The sequence below is a fragment of the Lithobates pipiens genome, unplaced genomic scaffold (genome assembly GCF_037356315.1).
Source record: "Lithobates pipiens isolate NorthernLeopardFrog02 unplaced genomic scaffold, aLitPip1_a1.2 Scaffold_27, whole genome shotgun sequence".
NCBI classification, from domain to species: Eukaryota; Metazoa; Chordata; class Amphibia; order Anura; family Ranidae; genus Lithobates; species Lithobates pipiens.
The window spans coordinates 10,582,501-10,597,620 of NW_027507788.1; the positions used below are offsets into that span (position 1 = coordinate 10,582,501).

The 15,120-nt window shown below is 42.4% G+C and overlaps 1 long non-coding RNA gene across 1 annotated transcript; it reads left to right on the plus strand.

Moving 5' to 3' along the window:
* The first annotated feature begins 1,402 nt into the window (after positions 1-1,402).
* LOC143933081 (uncharacterized) lies at positions 1,403-9,425 on the plus strand. The gene is made up of 2 exons (XR_013262999.1): positions 1,403-2,037; positions 8,769-9,425. It is a non-coding gene; the product is annotated as an uncharacterized LOC143933081 (long non-coding RNA).
* The last annotated feature ends 5,695 nt before the right edge of the window (positions 9,426-15,120 follow it).

Below are 15,120 nucleotides of genomic sequence, written 5' to 3' on the forward strand. Positions count from 1 at the left end.
TTTTAATTGCAGTTCTTAAAAGATAATATTGCAAAATCTGCCATTGTGATATCATTCTAAAAATGTTATTTGCATGGCTTTCTGCTGCCTCTCTACTTTCTGACAAGCTGATCTGCAAAAGATAAAAAGATCCTTGTCCCAAGTCAACCACCCATGGAGTATTGAAGCCTTTGGGTCAACAGGGGCAGCCTTTGCACCATTTCAGTGCAGGTTTCTTTTCAATGGGTGGCCATGCTGACTCATTGGCTATAATTCTTTCTGAGTCACCAATGGGGGCGCGTCTGCAGAACAGAGGTACCGACTTTGACTTTTTCTAGGTAAGCATGCAGCTAGTGAAGTCAGAGTAGAGTCAGAAAGTCTAATCTGTACAGTCACTCCAAGCAGTGGTGTAACTAGAATCTTCAGGGCCCCGATGCAAGAAACCATGAAGGGCCCCCCTGAACCCCAGCCAGGGCCCTTCCCTCCGAGTCCGGTGGTGGAACTCCAGGGCGTGGTCACAGGTATGACCTTTGTGAGCCCTGTAGTTCCATCACTGGTATCAGTAGTTTTTTTTATAATTTTTTTTTAAATTTTTAGGTGCCCCATTGGGGGACTGTCCCTAGGCAGGATGGGGTCCCCGTCCCCAGAAGAGATGAGGTCCTTTTCTCCAGGGCAGATGAAGTTACTGCCCCCAGGTGAGAAGGGGTCCCTGTCCCCAGGGGAGGTGGGGGTCCCTGTCCCCACGTGAGAAGGGGTCCCTGTCCCCACGTGAGAAGGGGTCCCTGTCCCCAGGGGGAGTTGGAGGGGGTATGTAATAGTGGGAGGGGGATGGGGTCCGCTCACTCACCATGACCAAGCTGTAGGCCGCACACTCATCCACGTTGGCCTGGGCTCCATCCAGTGTGCTGGACGGGTGATCAGCATATCTCCCAGAAAGACCTTTCATCATCTGTGTATGACGGGGGAGGAGGGGGGCTGGCAGACAAGCCTGCAGTGCCCTCCGGGGGGCTCGCATAGGCTGCACTGCATCTGTGTGCTTAAAGATTGTTTACCTGGGAGAAGTATGCAGTGAAGTGTGGTCCGGACTCGGGGGGGGGGGGGGGGGTGGGACTCTGACTGGGGAGAACAGACATTGGACTGAGCGGCAATGCATGGAGCAGGAGAGGGGTACTCTGAGGAGCCGGCTGAGGACACAGGTCATGCGGGGAATGCACAACTAAAGAGCAGCCAGTGCGATAGTTGAGCATGGAGCTCTGCTAGTCACCCTCCACCTCCAGCCACCCCTGTGCATGGTGCACTGGTACCCCTAGCTGCCTATGCTGCTGCTGGCCATATATAGAGGGGGCTGCATGGGCCCCCTGCATCACAGGGCCCGGTTGCGGTCGCGACTGCTGCACCCCCTATAGCTACGCCCCTGACTCCAAGTCTGATTTATAAAGTTATGAAGCCATTGGATTTTCATGGAGACTGGTATTTGGTATTTTCGGGCGGATAGATCAGCAGGTCTATGTACCTTCTCAACAGTGGTGGTCTATGTACCTTCTCAGAACTGGTTCCTTTAAATGGAAACATTCCTCTCCAGTCAAGGAAGGATGTGGTCTCACACCTAGATTGTAATACAGAGAAAATAAAACCTCTATGCCTTTAGCCAGTTCCTGCCAGACATTTGTCCATCTTACCAGTTGTCAGCAAGAATCGCTGTTGTCTACAAGGAAGGGTCTAATAAGACGTCTGAAACCCTCCTTACCATTAATCCCCAACCATTCGGAGATGTCACATCTGCAGGAGCCGTACCCGAGCCAGTTCCCTCAGCCCAACCGTCCATCTGACCCCACCAACCCAGAATACATGCCGATTCCCCAAAACCCAGGACCGAACCCAATGCAGCCAGTCGTCTATCAACCAAACACCAGCAACAACACGATTATGATGCAGCCGGCCACAGCAAGTGCAGCACCCTCTCCGATTCGGTATGACTACTACATGTACTGGTCGATCTGCAGTATGCTCTGCTGTTGCTGTCCACTGGGACTGGTGGCCACCATCTACGCCTGCAAGGTAATGAGGAAAGGAAGGCTGATTGATTGTTTGATTGATTGAGTGAATCAATTACAGGGTAGAAAGGAAACAATAAGTTCAGGGCTCAGTCACGCCACTGGCACTGGGCTACGTTGCTCACTGCAGACAAAATCCAAGGGCATGGAAGAAAAAAAATCCTTTGTTTTCAATAGTGGCATTGTTCTTGGTCTGCACTGTCCAAAAATAAAATAAAAATCATAATTTTTCATTTTTAAATGCATCAATAAGCTCTACCAGGAAAAAATCTCCAAACAGCCGTCAAGGTGAGTTTTGCATTATTGGGGGGAAAAGTGCACTGAACGTAAAAAACGCACTGCAATGCAGGACGCTATAACATTGCATTTGTTGGCGTGTAACAGTCGCTGTTGACTTCACAGCTATGTTTTGCGGTGGCCAACGATGATACAGGTGTCTCTTCCTCATTTCTGCATTACAAAGTGTATCTATAGCCGAAACTGGTTTCATTTATTTAGTTCTGGATACAGTGATAAAGGGCTGGACCCGGATAGATTTTTTTTTTTTTTCGGCCCATGTTGACGTCTGCCGCTGTTTTTTTGCTGGTGACCATTATCACTGAGATGGGAAGATGGTGGAAATTCTAAATTTTAGCACTACACTATATTGCCAAATGTATTGGGGTGCCTGCCTTTACATGCACATGAATTTTAACAGCATCCCAGTCTTAGTCCGTAGGGTTCAAGATTGAGTTGGCCCACCCTTTGCAGCTATAACAGCTTCAACTCTTCTGAGAAGGTTGTCCACAAGGTTTAGGAGGGTGTCTATGGAAATGTTCCAGCATTTGTGAGGTCTGGCACTGGTGTGGACGAGAAGGCCTGGCAGTCTCTATCAGGTTGGGGTCAGGACTCTGTGCAGGCCATTAAAGTTCCTCCACCCCAAACTTGCTCATCCATGTCTTTATGGACCTTGCTTTGTCCCCAAACTGTTCCCACAAAGTTGGGAGCATGAAATTGTCCAAAATGTCTTGGTATGGCCCTTTGCTTGCTTTTATTCAGCCCTTGAGGCTGGGTTCAGACTAGTGCGAATTGGATGCGGGTTCCCAATAGAAGGAGATTGAGACCGGTTCTCTATGGAGCCAGTTCACACATCTCCACAGCGGCTCCGGTGGCGAATTTGCACAAGGGGACCTGTGCGTCTTTTGGTCCATTTCAGGTCCGAATTTAGACCAAAATTCTGGCTGAAATTGGATCTGAAACGTTGAACGTTGACGCACCGGACCCCTGCTGTGAGCCGGAGTGTGCTGCGGTGTGAACCCAGCCTGAGGCACTATTTCATCCACCAATATTAATAACGAGGCATAATTTCCCCCCCCCCCCCCACTGACACCAATAAACAGGCACAAATCCTCCCAATGACACCAACAGTGGGGCACAATTCCTTCCAATGACACCAATGATGAGGCAAAATTTCTCCCAATGACACCAACAATGGTGTCCAATGATACCAATGATGGGGCACAATTCCTTCCAATGACACCAACGATGAGGCAAAATTTCACCCAATGACACCAACAATGGTGTCCAATAATACCAATGATGGGGCACAATTCTTCCCACTGACACCAAAGATGGGGCATTGGTTTTTTTCCCCCATAGACGTTGGGATCTTTTCTACGCCCAATGGCCACAGTCCAGCCCTCCTAAAGTCTGAAGGACTGTAAACCGGCCCTTTGTTTAGAAAGTTTAAAGACCCCTGCCTTAAGAGTTCCCTTCACTGCAACTAAGGGGCCAAACCCAACCCCTGAAAATCAACCCAACACCATAATCCTCCCCTCCACCAAATGGTTTGGACCAGTGCACAAAGCAAGGTCCATAAAGACATGGATGAGCGAGTTTGGGGTGGAAGAACTTTTTGAAGAATGATCAAAAATTCCCATAGACATTAAAATGTAAGGACCCCTCTGTGCTCAACACAATAAAATGTGAAAAAAAAAAAACATAAAAGCTTTATACAATGCCTACAATAAATTCATATACATGAAAATTCCAATGTTGTGAAGAAAATATATAAATAAAAATTAAAGTCGATAAATTCATAAATTGCTGTAAATCCTCTGTGCGGCAAACTTTCCACAAAATTATCGCCTGTAGCGTAAAATCCTGTGGGGGGAGGTTAAAAGAGAAAATAATAAGATGAATTGAGGGAGGGTTGTAGGCATCTATAATTAGTTTTTTTTCCAAATTAGTTTAACAAATTTTGACATATTCGTTAATTTGGAACTATCCGAATTAACGAAAACCCGTTTAAAGAATTTATCCCAATATTCGTAAATTCAAAAATGTATAAATTCGAAATGCTGAAATTCCGAAAATAGAAAATCTGAAATAATAACTAACTAATAACATCTTAACTATTACTAACTATCAAATTATAGGTATATTGGAATTTCCTTTCAAATTTTTCTGTTAGTGAACGTAATGAATACAAATTTATCTGAAGTTACTAATTATCCGAAATAATGAATGCCAAATGTAAACAAATGGAACCCAACAAATTAATAATAAACAATAATAATAATAATAAAAACGTATTATTCATTATTAATTTGTTCCGTTCCATTTGTTTTAGATGCGGCATTCGTTATTTCTGATAATTTGTAACTTCAAATAAATTCATATTTATTACGTTTACTAACTTTCAAATTTGAAAGGAAATTCCAATACCTTTAATTTGATAGTTATTATTAGTAAGTTAGTTAGATATTCTTTCGACTTTTCGGATTTTATATTTTATTTTTGGATTTTCTAATTTATGAATCTTCAAATTTACAAATTCATGAATTGCGATCATAACGAACGAACCAAAAAACGAAAAAAAAAAAAAAAAAGACTGAAATGAAAATGAACAAATTTTTTGGCAGTGCACAGATCTAGAGGATTGGATACTCTTTTCTTGCATGGGTTTTTATTATTGGTATATTATTATACTATTTTTGTTTTTTTAATTCAGATTTTATTAAAATTTTATCATAACACAACAACAGATACACAAAAGACATAAAGATAATGACACAAATAATCATATCAAAGCAAAAACATCCACAAACCCCCACGAAAAAAAAAAAAATTCCTTTCATATATCGAGCAACAATCCTCCTTCATATAGATGAAACCTATTTTTACCCACACATCTGGCAAAAAGTATTCCCTCTCACGTGTGGATTGGATTTAATCGAATAACAGATTTTTTGGACTGTTTTCACATTTTTTGGGTTCATTATCATTTTTTCATTATTTATGCAATTGCTGGGCAGTTTGGGCAAGCACTTTTGTATGTCATGCAATTTTGATACTTATATATTATTGTCACATCACTAAGTGGTTTAATCATATTTTATATAGCGCTACACTATAATTTAACATTTGTCATTAAAAAGTATGGAAATACCGCTTTTGGAAAATGTTCATTCAATTGTTTATTTGTGTGTAAAAAAAAAACTAAAAACAATTACAGACATGCCTCAAAACTATTTTTATTTAACATTCTAACTTCTGGCTTTAAGAAACACTTAAAAAAAAAAAAAAAAAAATAAAGAAAAAAATAGTTTTTGCAGATCAAGCAGAGGAAAAAAAAAATGAAATCACTCAATTCTGAGGAAAATATTATGGAATCACCATGTACTTTGCAGTTCTACATTTTTACATGCTTTTAAACAAGGATGTACAATGTGAGAGTAAACTTTTTATCGTAATAATTTTATTATTTTTTTTAATCAAAATGGTATCACGCTATAAATGTCCAATTCCCTCCTATGATAATGTATAACTGGTAGAAATGTGAGGAAGAGCTCGGAAATTACTTACAGAGTTACACGGGATTTTTGACTATATATATATATATATATATATATATATATATATATATATATATATATATGCAATATTTTCATGGAAAGTTGGTGAGTGAGGGTACAAGAGGAAGAGGAACACAACACTTTCATCCCCATGCCTTATTTCATTGCACGGATTGCACTTTAAAAGAAACAATTGCCACACAGAGGATTTGCAGCACTTTATGAATTTATTGACTTTAATTTTTATTTATATATTTTTTTTTCACAAAAATATATATATTTATATAATATATAATATTAATATAATATATAATATTAATATTATATATATATATATATATATATATATATATATATATATATTATTTTTTATTCACAATGTTGGAATTTTCATGTATATGAATTTTTTTACACTATTAGTATATATAATTTTTTATAATATTAAAAGAATATATAATATATATATATATATATATATATATATATATATATATATATATATATATATATATATATATATATATTTATTCATATTATTTATTCTATTAATATTATAAAAAATTATATATACAGTATTAATAGTATAAAAAAAATCATATACATGAAAATTCCAACATTGTGAATAAAAAATAATATATATATATTTTTAAATCCTCCTAAACCTTGTGGATGGAAGACTTGAAGCTGTTATAGCTGCAAAGGGTGGGCCAACTCAATATTGAACCCTACGGACTAAGACTGGGATGCCATTAAAGTTCGTGTTTGTTTAAAGGCAGGCGTCCCAATACTTTTGGTAACATAGTGTATAACCAAAGCAAAGAGTGAGGGGAATTTTCCAATGGACAGAATGCGGAAGCATTAGACCCTTCCATTTTTATTTATTTTTTGTCTGCGTCCCCGTTGGGGAGATTCACCCCTCTATTTGTCCTGCTGACCACTGACGCCGAGACAGAAAAAGGAGAAGAAATCCAAAATGTTTGAGTTTCAACCAGAGCCTTTAAAGAGCGGGTGGAATGTATCCAATGGAAAGAATGGGGAAAGGTTAGACCCCACCAGTTTTTGGGTTTTTTTGCCCTCCATTTCCCCTCTGGAGAGATTTTGTCCTCTGTTTGTCCTACTGACTATTGCCACCAAGACCAAAAGTGAAGAGAAACCCAACATTTTACAGGTTCAACCAGAGCCTTTAAATAGTGGAGGGAGAATGTACAGTATCCAATAGAAAGAATGGGGAAAGGTTAGATTGTGACTTTTTTTTTCTTTTTGCTGTCCCCTCTGGATAGATTGACCCCTCTATTTGTCCTGCTGTCCATGGTCACTGAGACAGAATAAGGGTCAATCCAATATTTTAGAACTATAACCCGAGCTGTGGGTGAAGGGAAGTTATCCAAATGTATAGGATGGGGAAGGGTTAGACCCTGCCAGTTTTTGGGAGGGTTTTTGCCTGTATCCCCACTGGGGAGATTCACCCCTGAATATGTCCTGCTGACCTTGGTCACTGAGATGAAATAATGGTGGAAATCCAATATTTAAAGCTAAACCAGAGCAGAGGGTGGAGGGAATCTAACCAATGCATAGGGTGTGGAAAGGTCAGACAATACCAATTTTTATTTTGGCTGTATCCTTGCTAGGGAGATTCACCCCCCTATTATGTCCTGCTGACTACTGTCACCAAGACCGTAAGAGAGGAGAAATCCAACATCTTAGAGTTCTAACCAAAGCTTTTAAAAACCTAAATTAAAAAAAAAGAAAAATCATCTTTTATGAATGACACGGGATCTGTGAACGGAGGATGGAGGGGATGCTTGATAGCTCCACCCCCTCTACTCACAGATCCTGGTGTTCACCTTTAACCACTTCCCGACTGGCGCACGTCGATGTACGTCGGCAGAATGGCACGGGCAGGTATATTGGCGTACAGGTACGTCCAACTTTAAATGCCGCCCTGCCATCGCGAGCGTGCCGCCAGCCGCACTTTTGCGTGCTGGTCGGGACCCCCGTGAGTCCAGTCGCGGGTCCCGCGGACTCGATCGTCGCGGGCATCCCCGCGATCGTCTCACGGGGCGGCTGAACTGGGAGATGCAGTTGTAAACAGCATCTCCCTGTTCTGCCTAGCAACAAGTGACGCTGATCTCTGCTCCATGTGATTGGAGCAGAGATCAGTGTTCACTAAATGAAAGCCCAACCCCCCCTCAGTTAGCAACACACCCCTAGGAACACTTAACCCCTACACTGCCACCCACTGGTTAACCCCTTCACTGCCAGTGTCATTTACACAGGAATCACTGCATTTGTATAGCACTGATTTCTGTATAAATGACAACGGTCCCAAAAATGTGTCAAAAATGTTCAATGTGTCCGCCATAATGTCGCAGTCACAATAAAAATTGCTGATCGCCGCCATTACTAGTAAAAAAAAATTATTAATAAAAATGTCATAAAACTATCCCCTATTTTGCAAACGCTATAACTTTTGCGCAAACCAATCAATAATCGCTTATTGCAATTTTTTTGACCAAAAATATGTAGAAGAATACGTATCGGGCTAAACTGAGAGAAAAAAATGTTTTTTATATATATTTTTGGGGGATATTTATTATAACAAAAAGTAAAAAATAATGCGTTTTTTTCAAAATTGTCGCTCCATTTTAGTTTATAGCGCAAAAAATAAAAACCGCAGGAGGTGATCAAATACCACCAAAAGAAAGCTCTATTTGTGGGAAAAAAAAAGGACGTCAATTTTGCTTGGGAGCCACGTCGCCACCACCGCGCGACGCAGTGCCGAATGGCTAAAAAGGGGTCTGGTCTTTGGCCAGCAAAATGGTTCGGGGGCTGAAAGTGGTTAAGCATCTAAGTACTGAATTTGTCTTGGTCTACATTGGTTTTGTTCTTCCTTTTTCAGGCGAAGAACGCGAGTGATGCAAGAGATGAGCGTGCCTCCTCATATTCCAGAATCACCTACATACTGAACATCGCCGCCCTGGTGCTTGGAATTTTGGTATACATTTTGATTCCTGTAATTATTTTTTCTGTGCCACATTCTACTACTATCCATCGGCTAACTCTTCCGGATCGCTTCAGCTTCAACCCTTATGCCAATCCTAGATGGCACACTCTTCTCCAATGATGTGGACCCTCCACCCTTATGTCTCACGCCTATTCCAGAACCATTTCCTGCCTTCTACCCTCGAGAGCCAAGTGTTGGAATTGAATGACTACGGGTCTTATGTTGTAGAGATTACACTATGGGGACACTATAGGGCGCGGTGTAGTTCAAGATCTAATTGTCTTTAGTGTACTGACTCTCTGCTACAATTATTCTCTATACCAGTGATGGCGAACCTTGGCACTCCAGATGTTTTGGAACTACATTTCCCATGATGCTCCACTACACTGCAGAGTGCAAGAGCATCATGGGAAATGTAGTTCCAAAACATCTGGGGTGCCAAGGTTCGCCATCACTGCTCTATACTGATGTTCTCTATACTGATGTAAAAAATGTGCACTGATTTATCTTCCATGTTCATGCATTCCATCTTATTAAAGGCTCTTTCCAGCACTGAGTGTCTTCATGCTTCTCTGCAGGAGGTGCAATACTTTGCAACACCGAAGGATCGGGAGGGATCTGCCGGTCACGGGTCCCGCCGACTCGATCGCCGTGGGCTTACCCGCGATCGTCTCACGGGGCTGCTGAACGAGGAAATGCCATTGTAAACAGCATCTCACCGTTCTGCCTAGCAACAAGTGACACTGATCTCTGCTCCATGTGATTGGAGCAGAGATCAGTGTTCACTAAATTAAAGCCCAGCCCCCAACAGTTAGTAACACACCCCTAGGAACACTTAACCCCTACACTGCCACCCCCTTTGACACCACATCCACCAATAATACTTATAAAGCGCTGTGCTAAATAAACAAAAATAATTAATTTTATTTTTATTTTTTTAAATGTGTATATGGCATAAAATGATAAATAAAGAAATCATACAGTGCACTTATAATTCATAACAAGTGAAATAAAGTCCATCAACAGTCTAATAAAAAAGTAAATCCAGTGAATTTGTGATAAGGTGTGAATTCCAATCCAAAAGGTGTCACCAACCTTCACCATCACCCAAAGTGTAATAGGAGTACACTACATTACCGAAAGTATTGGGACACCTGCCTTTACACACACATGAACTTTAAAGTGGTTGTAAACCCTTACAAACCACTTTGACCTACAGGTAAGCCTAGATTAAGGCTTACCTGTAGGTCCAAGAAATATCTCCTAAACCTACATGGTTTGGGAGATATTTGCCGTAGACAGCGGTGCGCAGGTACACTGAGCGTGCCGCAATTAACGGCGACATGCAGCGAGTGGCGGCTCCCGTGCGCATGCGCGGGAGTGACGTCATCGCGGCTCCAACGTATGACAGCGCCGGAGCAGCGAGACCCACCAAGAAGATGGAGGCTCCGTACACAAGGGGACAGCGGTGACTTCGCTGGCTCCTGTGTCAGGTAAGTGACACATAATGGGCTACTATGCGATGAGATGCGATGCGATGCGATGCGATGCGATGCGATGCGATGCATAGTAGTCCATTATGCTTTACCTTTGCAGGGAATGAAAGAGGAAGTAAACCCATCAGGGTTTACTTCCTCTTTAAATTTGCCCATCCCAATAACCCCTCTGCAAATCCCCCCCCCCTTCCAGCACAAAGCACCTCAATCATCCCTCCTAGCACAAATCTTCTTCTCCCCATTCCTTCTCCCCCTAAATTTTAGCATACCCCCACAAATTTCCCCTCCTAGAACAATACTTACTCCCTGATGCCCCCCACAGTGCCGGAGCAGCGAGACCCGGAAGTCACTCCGGGATCCATGGCAGCGGCGGACATGAAGATGGAGGACTGCTTCGGGGGCTTCGTTCTCAGGTAAGTTATTCATAATGAGCTAGTATGCTATGCATACTAGCTCATTATGCCTTTGCCTTGCAGGTTGCATTTTTTTTTTCCCATGGCTTTACAACCACTTTAATGGCATCTCAGTCTTAGTCTGTAGGGTTCATTATTGAGTTGGCCCCCACCCTTTGCAGCTATAACAGCTTCAACTCTTCTGGGAAGGTCGTCCACAAGGTTTAGGAGTGTGTCCTTTTTTTATTGTCCCGAGGATATGATGCTTTCACCGACTTTTGTGTTTCCTCCGCATGACCCCGATGTCACTATTATATCCTGCACTGATTAGGTGTCAGCAAGAAAAACCAGAGCGGTCCACAAGGTTTAGGAGTGTGTCTATGGGAATGTTTGACCATTCTTCCAGAGGCCCATTTGTGAGGTCAGGCACTGATGTTGAACGAGAAGGCCTGGCCAGCAGTCTCTACTCAATTTCATCCTAAAAGTTTTCTATCGGGTTGAAGTCAGGACTTTGTGAAGGCCTTTCAAGTTCCTCCACCCCCAAACTCGCTCATCCATGTCTTTATGGATTGCTTTGTGCACTGGTCCAAATCATTTGGTGGAGGGGGGGGGAGATTATGGTGTGGAGTTGTTTTTCAGGGGTTGGGCTTGGCCCCTTGGTTCTAGGGAAAGGAGCTCTTAAGGCGTCAGCATATCAAGACATTTTGGACTAGTTCATGCTCCTAACTTTGTGGGAACGGATTGGGGATGGCCCCTTCCTGTTCCAACATGACACATGACACATGACACAAAGCAAGGTCGTGTGCGTGTAAAGGCAGGCGTCCCAATACTTTTGGTAATGATAAAATATATACACACACACACACTGCATATATACTGTATATATTTGTCTGTTGGCCCATTTAGTACAACTTCACTCCGTAACAAAGCACTGGGAGCCAAACCAATCCAACTCCTCGGGTTGGTCACATAGTGAGTCACACCTCCCCCCCACCCCACCCCACTGCACTGACCGCTCTGGTTTTTCTTGCTGACACCTAATCAGTGCAGGATATAATAGTGACATCGGGGTCATGCGGAGGAAACACAAAAGTCGGTGAAAGCATCATATCCTCGGGACAATAAAAAAAAAGACACACTCCTAAACCTTGTGGATGGCCTTCCCAGAAGAGTTGAAGCTGTTATAGCTGCAAAGGGTGGGGCCAACTCAATATTGAACCCTACGGACTAAGACTGGGGATGCCATTGAAGTTCATGTGCATGTTAAGGAAGGTGTCCCAATACTTTTGGTAATATAGTGTGTCTGCTTACCAAATACCCATGACCCTCTTATTTCAAGAGAAGTCATATAAAGCATGTAAGGTCACTCAAAATCACCAATACACTTCCCAGACTGCTCTCTCAGCTTCAAGGGCAGTGATGGTGAACCTTGGCACCCCAGATGTTTTGGAACTACATTTCCCATGATGCTCTTGCACTCAGCAGTGTCGTTGAGCATCATGGGAAATGTAGTTCCAAAACATTTGGTGTGCCAAGGTTTGCGATCACTCTTCTAGGGTATCACCAATGGGCAAACATACAAGAGCTCCAGCTGAGGATAATTCATGTGGAAAGAAAAAAAACAAAAAAAAAAAACATCTCCGCCTCTCCATAGTGCTATAAAACCTCCAGCGTATTCATTTGAACATAAAAGTGCACTTACAAAGATGTAAAATGAATGCCCATGAACAATACAATAAAATCACCAAGCTGGCATGGATCTGATTTCCGGGAGCGCAAAGGTTTGAACACTGTTTACATATGTGGGCGTGACCTACATATACGTTCACCACTACACGCGAGCACGGGGCTCTTTAACCGGTTCCCGACCAGCGCACGCCGATATACGTCGGCAGAATGGCACGGGCAGGCAAATGGGCGTACCTGTACGTCCCTTTACATTTGTCACCCTGCCATCTCGTGTGCTGGTCGTGGGACCCACGTGAGTCCGGTCACGGGTCCCGCGGACTCGATCGCCGCGGGCATACCCGCGATCGTCTCACGGGGCTGCTGAACGAGGAAATGCCATTGTAAACAGCATCTCACCGTTCTGCCTAGCAACAAGTGACGCTGATCTCTGCTCCATGTGATTGGAGCAGAGATCAGTGTTCACTAAATGAAAGCCCAGCCCCCAACAGTTAGTAACACGCCCCTAGGAACACTTAACCCCTACACTGCCACCCACTGGTTAACCCCTTCACTGCCAGTATCATTTACACAGGAATCACTGCATTTGTATAGCACTGATCGCTGTATAAATGACAACGGTCCCAAAAATGTGTCAAAAATGTCCGATGTGTCCGCCATAATGTCGCAGTCACAATAAAAATCGCTGATCGCCGCCATTACTAGTAAAAAAAAAAATTATTAATAAAAATGTCATAAAACTATCCCTATGCAAAAAATCGCATACTAAAATAATTATCCCAAGGTGCTAGTATTGCATGTTCTGATGTGTTGGATCACAATTCAAAATACTAAAAATATAAAGAAACCATTTAAGAATTAATAAAATTGATAACTGTGCAAAAAAGTGCAAAAAAGTGCTTACGTGCTAAAGTGCAAAATACGTGCATCTAGAGCCTATACAGCTTATATCATCTTCCTGCCAACAACCATTTCAAAAACCAAAAACACATTAAGAAAATATCTTTAAAAATCCAAAATGCAAAAAAACAAAAAACACAAAACAAAAACAAGACAGAAATCCTCAGGAGAAATTTTGTGCAAAAAATAGTTTTTTTCTAAAAGATTTGCAAAAGTTCAATAAAGGTGACTTGTGCCCAGTGCCTGGTGTATTCTGAATCTCAACCGGTGCGTTTTCCGTGCGTAAAGCAAATTGCCGCACTCACCAGCTCCCCTGTCCCTGCAGGGGTTAACTTGCATCCACAGTGTAAGCCCTTGTGCCGCTGTATAAAGCTGGTCCAGTTAGTGTTCAGTTCCCCGTTTCCTCGTTTTTATAAAGAGAGATATAGAACATCCATAGTACAGTACTGTTTTTTTAAAATAGCGCCTTTATTGTATGCAAAAAATGGCTACTCACATAAACACAGATTAAAATCGTTCATAAACATCACATAACACCGCCGCCGCCTTGTGGGAGAGAGTGTGTACGTTGGGCCATGCCCTACGCGTTTCGTCATTGGACGTCGTCTGGTATCAATCGGTCACCTAACTGACACTTTTTGTTGACCAGTGACATTATTACAGTGATCAGTGCTAAAAATTATAACTGTCACTGTACTAATGGCACTGGCTGGGAAGGGGTTAACATCCGAGGCGATCAAAGGGTTAAGTGTGTCCCTAGGGGGTGCTTTCTAACTGAAGGGGGGGGTGCTTTGACTAAAGGAAAACAGAGATCCGTGTTTTACAAAATCTCTGTTTGCCCCTCTGGCAGAACGGCGATCTGCCTTGTTTACAGAACGATTGGCAGGTTCTGGCGGACATCGCATCCTGCCGGACCTGCTGATTGGCTACCGCTGTGTCCAAGCACATCGTGAGTGGGGCTTCGGCGAATTCAGGTTCCCCCCATCTGTATGGTATCGTGCATTTCACTCCTCATTCAGCTTCTCCAGAAACTATGGGTCCCATCCTTAAAGGGGTTGTAAAGGTTCGTTTTTTATTTTCTAAATAGGTTCCTTTAAGCTAGTGCATTGTTGGTTCACTTAAGTTTTCCTACGATTTCCCTTCTAAATGTTTTTTTTCTTTGTTTTCTTTGTCTGAATTTCTCACTTCCTGTTCCTCCTCAGTAAGCTGTTCTGGCTGACTAAACACCGCTCGGATGATGGTGTGAAGTTTACTGAGGAGAAACAGGAAGTGAGAAATCCAGACAAAGAAAAAAAAAATTAGAAGGGAAATCGAAGGAAAAGGTAAGTAAACCAACAATGCACTAGCTTAAAGGAACCTATTTAGAAATAAAAAACAAAGCTTTACAACCCCTTTAAAGAAGAGGCCCAAAACAATGGAAAAAGTTAACCCCTTCCTAGCAGTATGAGGTTTAGTGCTGTGGTTAGAGGAAGGATTAACATGAGGGTTATCTCTCTTTTTCTCCTTAGTAGAGCCATTACACATTGACCAAATATTGGCCATTAGCTTTTAGAAGGTCAGAGGAAGCCTGTAAGAAGCATTCCAAGGGGGTACCTTTAGCACAGTGATGGCAAAACTCGGCACCCCAGATGTTTTGGAACTACATTTCCCATGATGCTCATGCACTCTGCACAGTGTACGCGAGCATCATGGGAAATGTAGTTCCAAAACATTTGGGGTGCCGAGTTTTGCCATCACTGCTTTTAGCACCTTCCTAACAGCTTCAGTTGGCAA